The 8,375-nt window shown below is 40.3% G+C and overlaps 1 pseudogene; it reads left to right on the forward strand.

The window, feature by feature from the left end:
• Positions 1-7,426: 7,426 nt before the first annotated feature.
• LOC147451679 (L-gulonolactone oxidase 3-like) lies at positions 7,427-8,111 on the forward strand (annotated as a pseudogene).
• Positions 8,112-8,375: the final 264 nt, after the last annotated feature.

The raw sequence follows: 8,375 nt of genomic DNA on the forward strand, positions 1-8,375 counted from the left end.
TCTCATGAGGTAGTCGAAAAGCAAAAGAGATTTCACAAGTTGGGAATTGCAATTGGACTCCATTGACTGTAGCAGTACCATGGCCAACATCAAATGTATCTAGCACCTGCTTAATGATTTATGAGTCAAAATTGAGTTTTGTGGTCTCAACCATTGCCTACAAATCCCAAAGCTTTAGGAGCTTTACTGCTTGGTTTGTGAATACACATTTGTGAATCTTGTTGTACTGAATGGAGGGCAGAGATAGTAATGATCACTATTGTAGCTTCATCCATTTGCTCTTGCATCCTTTCTGACATCTTTCATCTGCCCATACACTATGTCTACATAGAACGTGGTGGAGAGGAAGAAGACTCACTTGTATACTTTAACTCATAGCGTGGTGTGTCAGGTAAAGTAAGATGAGGTGTTGCAGAAGACGATGAGGAGGTTGCAGGTAATACTGTGGGAGTCTCGGAGCTTGGCGATGATGAATGGGCAACAACAAAAAGTTGTCGCGCAAGAGACTTGTGCATGAAAACGCTTACACGTCTCGTTATACGGGTCCCCTCCGTAAAAGCTCCACTACTTTCCATTTCTCGGTTTATGTGCACCGGATTTGATGTGGCACACATGCATTGGTCACTTCTGCCAGATGTTTCTGACATAATCCCCTTAATGAGTTGATCACTGACTCCCTTTGGATCATTACCTAAGACTGACTTGGGCTGTGTCTGGTCCTGAATATCTACTGGCTCTCTAAGTGATGCTATTACTGGCTGATATGAAAAAGATTCAGAGACTTTGCTTCTGGTTTCTCAGATCAAAAGGGTTTCGTAAAAGGGAAAAGGATCCTAGAGGCGGTCATAGCACTTTGGGAACACATCGAACATGAAAAAGACATAAGCTTCAATTATGTCTTTGTGAAAATAGATTTTGACAAAGAGTATGCTATCTTGGAATGGTCCTTCCTTCTTCAAAGCTTGGAAAAAATGGGGTTTGTTGGCCCGAATTTTCTTCCATTTGTGGTCACTCTTTTTGGGAATGCCAAAGCAAGAGTAGCCCTTAATGGTTCTCTTTCAAATTTCTTTGTAGTATACTGATTAGTGAGGTAAGTTTTCCCCTAAGCCTTCCCCTTAGCTCTTAATTTTATATTTCTTTAAAGTAAATAGATGAGTGAGGCAAGTTTACCCCTTGCCTCCCTCCGTGCTATAGGAGCTAATGGCTTGAACTATCTTATAAAGGCAAGATGGAGCAAGGCCTCATTAAAGGTGTTCCCCTCCTAGATCATCTGAGTAGCCAACAATGTCTATCTCTTTTTGCTAATGACACTAATGCACTTTTGGCCAATGAGGAAACTCTTTTGGAGGTTTATCTTTGAATGGTTGGGAACACAACTTTATCTCAACACTGCAAATCATCTAGAGATGGATGATCAAAGTGAAAGACTTAACCAGGTGTAGCTGCACACAAAGCTCCTACTAATATGTGGGCAGCTTGCACATTATGTGTATGGGAATGACTAAATTAGGGAGATTTTTTATCACCTAGAATATTCCATTTTAGGACGGCCATTGATAAGTAGTCACAGGTATTGTCGACTTTCATAGTGGGTTAGAACATGGCTAATCCTCTAAAACAATTCTGGAGAGCAATGCATACTTTTTATATAGCCTCAAGGTCTAGAATCATCCATAGTGAAACTATCATCAAATCCTCCCTCTCCCCTCTACCTAAATGGATCTCCCAATAGGGTTGTAAGGAGATAAAAGAGGGGATACTTTTCAAATTACTTGGCATCCCCTTTAAATTCAAGATCTCCCTTAGACAAAGATGGACATGGGTCATAATAGAGAGGTTCAAAGACAAACTACATGTGGAAAGGTTTCTAGATTTCTATGGGAGGAAGATTTATGGTCATCAATTGCTTATTGTCAAACTATATCCTATATGTCCTATCCTATTGGAGGCCTCCCAACTCTCACCTCCAAGAGATAGTCAAGAATTGTAGGAGGTTCTTATGGGCAAGTGACCCCTTTCAAGAATTCTACATCTAAAGTCAAATGGGATATCTATTGCCTGCCAAAAGGCAAAGGAGGAATGAGGATAAGAGACATTTTAAGATGGGCTAACAAACTTGCAGTTAAATTGGTAATCTAGGCAATCAAATAGACCTCTCAAGAATGGGCCATGGTTCTTTTTAGGCAACTGGACAAATTTTCCACGGCCAAACATGAGGGGTGAATACACTTCTCTTAGATCACTATCCTTTTTGGGCAATACCCATTCAAAGACAAAGGGTTTGAACTGACCAAATATCTATGGAAATCATGGAATAGATTCAAGATAAACCTAAGAGTCAGGTGGGACTCTCACCATTCACTAGCAATCAAACAATTTGACTCAATTTGATGGCCTTTGGAGCCCATTCCCCATATACTTCCTACTCATTTGAAAACAACTCTCAGGATACATAACAAAGGCATTTGATGATGGAAAGACTTTTGGAATCATGAAGAGGTAATTTGGCTCTCCTTAGATGAACTCTCCTTGCTGCACCACCTCCACCCTTGGGAGATTATTCTGATCTAGTCTAGATCATACATGTCCCTACTGAAGAGTGTTGGAAACTCTCAGTCACTGACCAACCAAAGCCTTTGGGTGGATAGGTGGATTCCTTCTAAATCACCCCCAAGTCCCTCATAAAGATATTAGTCTTGTATTAGTCCCCCTCTTCACATCATCCTCAATGATAGATGAAAGGTCTCTTTTGATAGGAGGTAGGGTATTTCAAATTCAATAAAAATTGGTATCAATTTATTCAACTCAAAAAATCCCATTTTCTTGTGGCTCATCCTTCACAAATCCATATGGATAGGGGAAGGAAGCGTCACGACAAGAATCTCTGATGGGTTATATTCCAGATATGGACATGAAGTTGAATCCGTCCCTCACCGCTTTCTCGAATGTCCATGGGGTGAAGATCCATTCAATCTCCATTGACCCAAGTCATGGCTACCACCCCCTCCTAGAAACAACTTCTGTTAGGAGAGTCCATTAGGATTCTATCTTCTTGTTGCAATAGAATCATAGCTTTTTTTTTTTGGATTGTTTGAAAGTAGAGAAATAAGGTTTATTTTGACAAGGCTTACCATACTCAAAATTTAAAATCTCTATTTATTGATTTTTACTTGTAGATTGTTGATAGAAAACACTTTGAAGTGGCCACCTACAACATTAGGACCCTCATTATCAAGGACATCCATGTTGTGTACAACTCAATGGAAGGCCCTCAAAAGCAAGTTGTAATTGATGAAGAAAAGCTCTCAACTTTGTTAAACATGATTGGAGAGAAAATGGACAAGATCAGAGAAGCTATCCAATTATTCATTAGGTCTCTCAACTTTATGGACTTGATGCTATTCATAATCTGCCATGAAATCCCCTCCAAGCCGAACGGCAAGCCCCTTGTATTCTCTACCATCACTAGCTTCCCTCCTCCTCCTCCTCATGTAGTATTATATTTTGTACAAGCAACTTTGCCTGTTATAACCCATCCACCCTTGGACATATTAGATTTTTGCTCGCTCTAATATATATCTCCAAAGTTTTGATGACAAAAAAGGGAAATTTTTTTGACTTTTCCATGTAGCCCTATTTAACAAGTCAATCCAATGGTATGAAGTTGCTCACAACAAGCTTAATCCAATGGCCTATAATTGCTCCCAAGAGTTGGAGCAGTCAAGTAAGGATGTGATTACGTGACTCAGTTATTTATAAGACGTTACTGAGGCAACTATGCCAAAATTGACATCTATATTATAGATAATGCATCTTTAAAAAAATTAGGAAGGAGAGAGGCTCCACGCTTCATGCATTGGAAGCTCTAAATCTTTTAGAGTTTTGAACCTTTAGAAGTAAAAAAAAAAACTCTTTTGTAGCTCTGCATTGAAGCAAACTTTCACCTTGGCAGGAAAAATCATAGCTTAAAATTTTTCAGGAAGGAGAGGGGCTCCATGTGTCATGCATTGGAAGCTCTTACCTTTTGAAGTTGAAAAAAAAAACTGACTTTTGTACCTCTGCACTGAAGCTTACTTCCACCTTAGAAGGAAAAATGAGGTGAATGCATGCTACCACATCATTGACATCAACCATCCTTTCTCTCCAATCTTTAACCTTTGAAGTTTTTTTTAAAAAAAGACGACTTTCATTCACCTTGGAAGGAAAAGTCACTTGAATGCATGCTGCCACATCATTGACATCAACCATCCTTTCTCTCCAATCTTCAACCTTTCTCTCCAATCAACTTTTGAAGTAAAAAAAAAGTTGTTGCACGTCATATGTTAGATATGTGCCTCAATCCTACCGACTTGTGCTTAGAAAGGGAAAAAATTTGAATGCACGCAACCAATTGCACAGGATTCGACTCATGAGGTTGGCGAGTCCTTCTTATGAGGCTAGCAAGTGCATGAGAGAGAGAGAGAGAGAGAGAGAGAGAGAACCATCAAGCATGCACATTGCACCGCCTGCACAGTTGCATCCTATTTGTGTGTATGTGTATATTTGTGTGTGTGTGTGTGTGTGTGAGAGAGAGAGAGAGAGAGAGAGAGAGAGAGAGAGAGAGAGAGAGAGAGAGCATAATTTCAGACTTGCGGCCTGATGTGATGTGCATTAGTGTGTTTGTGTGTGTGAATGATGTGTGTGTGTGTGAGAGAGAGAGAGAGTCACAAATTTGGCAGTGGCTGCTCGCTTTTGATGAGTGATTTTATGTGTGTGTGTGCGTACGTGCGAGCGAGAGAGAGAGAGAGAGAGAGAGAGAGAGAGAGAGAGAGAGAGAGAGAGAGAGAGAGTGGTGTTAGTGATTCATGCGCTCTTTGAGCCCCAAACAGTAGAAGAGACAACGGTATCATGTGTATGTGTGTGTCTCCATCCTCTGCTCCAGGAACCTCATCTTCAGGAACGTAGTGGCTATAATTGAAGAGAGAGAGAGAGAGAGAGAGAGAGAGAGAGAGAGAGAGAGAGAGAGAGAGAGAGGCTCGTTCCATAATCACCATCATCAAGGGTATCAACAAGGACATTGAATCAAATGCAAGGCAAGGGACGGAGGAAAACAAATTCAAGGTCAAGGTTGAAGACAAGCAAAACTGAGGCGAAGGGTGAGGGAACTTAAGGCAGCGTGCACGAATCCGAAGTGGTACGAGCAAATCCAAGGCAGCAAAGGCAGAAGGCAATGAATAATCCTGACAATTTTGAAGTCTTTTACACTAAATTCCTCAAGGATTTGTGGTGTTCTCACTTCCAAGTTATGATTCAAATGTGAATCTCAAAATTTGTAAGTGGAATTGCACTAAACTTTTTCCCACCTTCAACTTAGAATTTGTTGTTCTTTTTTTTGCTTCGGTGATAGAGACTAGTGGGCTCCGCCCGTCTTTCGGCTATATGTTCAAGCTTGGGTGCTTTCACCTTTGGTGGATCTCAAGCATGTGGCAAATGCTTGCCGTCCGGTGGCATCTGAGGGGGTGTACCAAGGTTCTCTTCGACAACGTCTGCTTCTTGGTATGTCATTTTTGTTGGGGTGGCTTCCCTGTTCGCCAATGAACCCTCTATCAGCAAACGTGGTCTGGCTCATCTTCTGGAGCTTGTAAATTTTTTTTAGTTGTATGATGATGGCAGCCCTATGGTCTACGTGATGACATGGCTCGATGGGAGCATGGCTAGGGTGAAGGAACCAGTTTAGAGACGAAAAATTTTGACCCCCAGGTTAAACACGTATCCACCCCCAATTTAGAGGCAAGAAATGTGGAATATTCTTAGAATCTTGCTTATGTGTCATGTTGTGATTTGCTAAAAAGTGTACCATTATTGGGCCTTGAGTGTCTCTAATGCTTCAAAAAGCCTCAAAAGTTGAATTTTTTCGAATGGAGCATTCAAACAAAATCTTAAAAATATTGATTGGTATCATTTGATTCACCTTTTCATGAGGAGTCTCGTGCAATGCGTAAATATTAAAGATGATGAGATTTGTAAAATTTCCCCCCAAAATATCACGTTTCCACAAAACGCCTCTAAACTGGCTCCCTTACCCTACTATTGTATTCTTTTTGAATTCGATAACATATCTACTACTCACAATTGTGAGTTCTACCCAAAAAAAAAAAAAAAGGTGAAGGATTACACTAAACCTAAGTTTCCTCAAGCCTTCACATACATTACAATGCTAAATCTCAAAATTTATAGGCAGGACTACACTAAACCTAAGTTTAAAAATGAACAAATGAGAAAATTTGTGGCAACATACAATACAATGCTAAATCTCAAAATTTATAGGTAGGATTACACTAAATCTAAGTTAAAAACCGACATATGAGAAAATTTGCGGCAACATACAATACAATGCAAAATCTCAAAATCTATAGGTAGGATTACTCTAAACCTAAACTTAAAAACTGACGTATGAGAAAATTTGTGGCAACTTTAATGTGTTTTTCAATGTTTTCCCCCTAAACTTTGTAAGTTTTCTCATCTTCGATACTAGAATTAAAAGGTGAATTTCAAAATTTTGTATGTGGGAATACACAAAACCTACGTTTTTTTTCAAGCAATCAAATACCCACTTAGATACACAATGCTTCTACTTAGACACTTGACAAACATGCACATGAGAAATGTTAAACTCACTCTACTTCTACTATCTATACTACATATAATGGAGCTTACATTTTTTGGAGGAAGGAGAGGACCTCCACTCGTCATCTCCTATAGCATTGAACAAACTACACCTTGGTCTGCACTTTCGATGTTCCATCTTCCAATTAAAGTCCATAGTGTAAATGCACCACAATCAACTCAACGCTCAGTGTTCTTAGTTGAATCTTGCAGGCTAAGTTGCAAATAGTTGTCTGCATGTGCACGCAAGTTTGTGTGTGTGTGTGTGTGTATATGAGAGAGAGAGAGAGAGAGAGAGAGAGAGAGAGAGAGAGAGAGAGACTCGATGTTGCATGTGTGTGTGTGTCACGAGAGAGAGAGAGAGAGAGAGAGAGAGAGAGAGAGAGAGAGTGACATAACTACATGATGTGTACGCATCAACTCCAAGAGGCTAGAGGACTTGCACGGACCTGCAACATCTCCTCCCTCTGCATCATCATCCATGTAGCTCATTAAAGAGATCACATGACATTCGTGTGATGTAAACATGCATTGAAATTTATGATGCCTTCAACTTTGTGTTGCCATTCTTAAGCATTTTCATTTCAAGCCTTTCCAACATCGTGCAGGTGGTGGCCGGGTGCACGTGTGTGTGTGTGTGTGTGTGTGTGTGTGTGTGTGTGTGTGTGTGTGAGAGAGAGAGAGAGAGAGAGAGAGAGAGAGAGAGAGAGAGCGAGAGAGAGAGAGAGTGAGTGAGTTAACTTTAGGTAATGTGGCAAACGAGTAGGGAAGATCTTTGGACATGGAGCATTGTCAAATTCTCAACATAGCTCGTGCTATCGTCTTCACAACCATTATACTCATTTTGCAACTCAATGTTGCCTAAGCTCACCCTCCTCTTGACTCTGTACTTTGACTCCGTCTCTTGCAAAGCCTACAATGCCTATGGAATGTGGCCCAATAGCATCCCTTGTACAATATCTCAAATTGTTTATCCAACCTCCGCAACAGAGATTGTTGAGGAGATGGCAAGGACCAAGCAAAAGATCAAGGTCATCTCAAAGCTTACTCTCATTTCTCCCAAACACACATGCCTCGGTGGCAACCAAGGGCTTCTTATCAATACTAGGGACTACAACCATCAACTAATTTTCAACAAGAAGTGAATGACTGTCTCCCTCAATAGCGGAGTGGGCACTTGACAGTCCCTTCATGGTGTTGCCTCATATGGGCTTGCTCTTTGTACTGCACCATGATGGGAGGGGGTGAGAATTTCTAGCTTGATTAGCACAGGGACTCATGGAAGCTCCTTTAAAGGAAGAGGTGGAGTGGTCCATGATTATGGCATAGGCTTGAGACTGGTTGTGCCTATGAAAGAATCAAAGGGCTATGCCAATATTCTTGATTTTATAGACGTAGATATAGAGCTTAATGGTGCTAAAGTGTCATTGGGAGCTTTTGGAGTATTTCCACAATACAACCATTAACAAGTCATAGCATAAATCATTATTTTGATATGTCTTTTGGGTGACATTCCATATCAATAGGTTTTAACTTTTGAAGTGCTTTATACTACATGTAGATCTTGCACACAAAAATAGTAACATTTAGCCCTTTTGCACATGTTGTGAAATTGTGAAATTTGTGAAATTTGTAAATGTTGTGTGTAGTACAATTTCAATCCTTGGTTTCTTTATGTTCGTTCCAAGTTGGTTTCATTGTGCTTACTAGGTCACATTGCTATTGGAACC

This window comes from Adiantum capillus-veneris, chromosome 8 (assembly GCF_014529385.1).
Source record: "Adiantum capillus-veneris isolate H3 chromosome 8, ASM1452938v2, whole genome shotgun sequence".
Classification (NCBI taxonomy): domain Eukaryota; kingdom Viridiplantae; phylum Streptophyta; class Polypodiopsida; order Polypodiales; family Pteridaceae; genus Adiantum; species Adiantum capillus-veneris.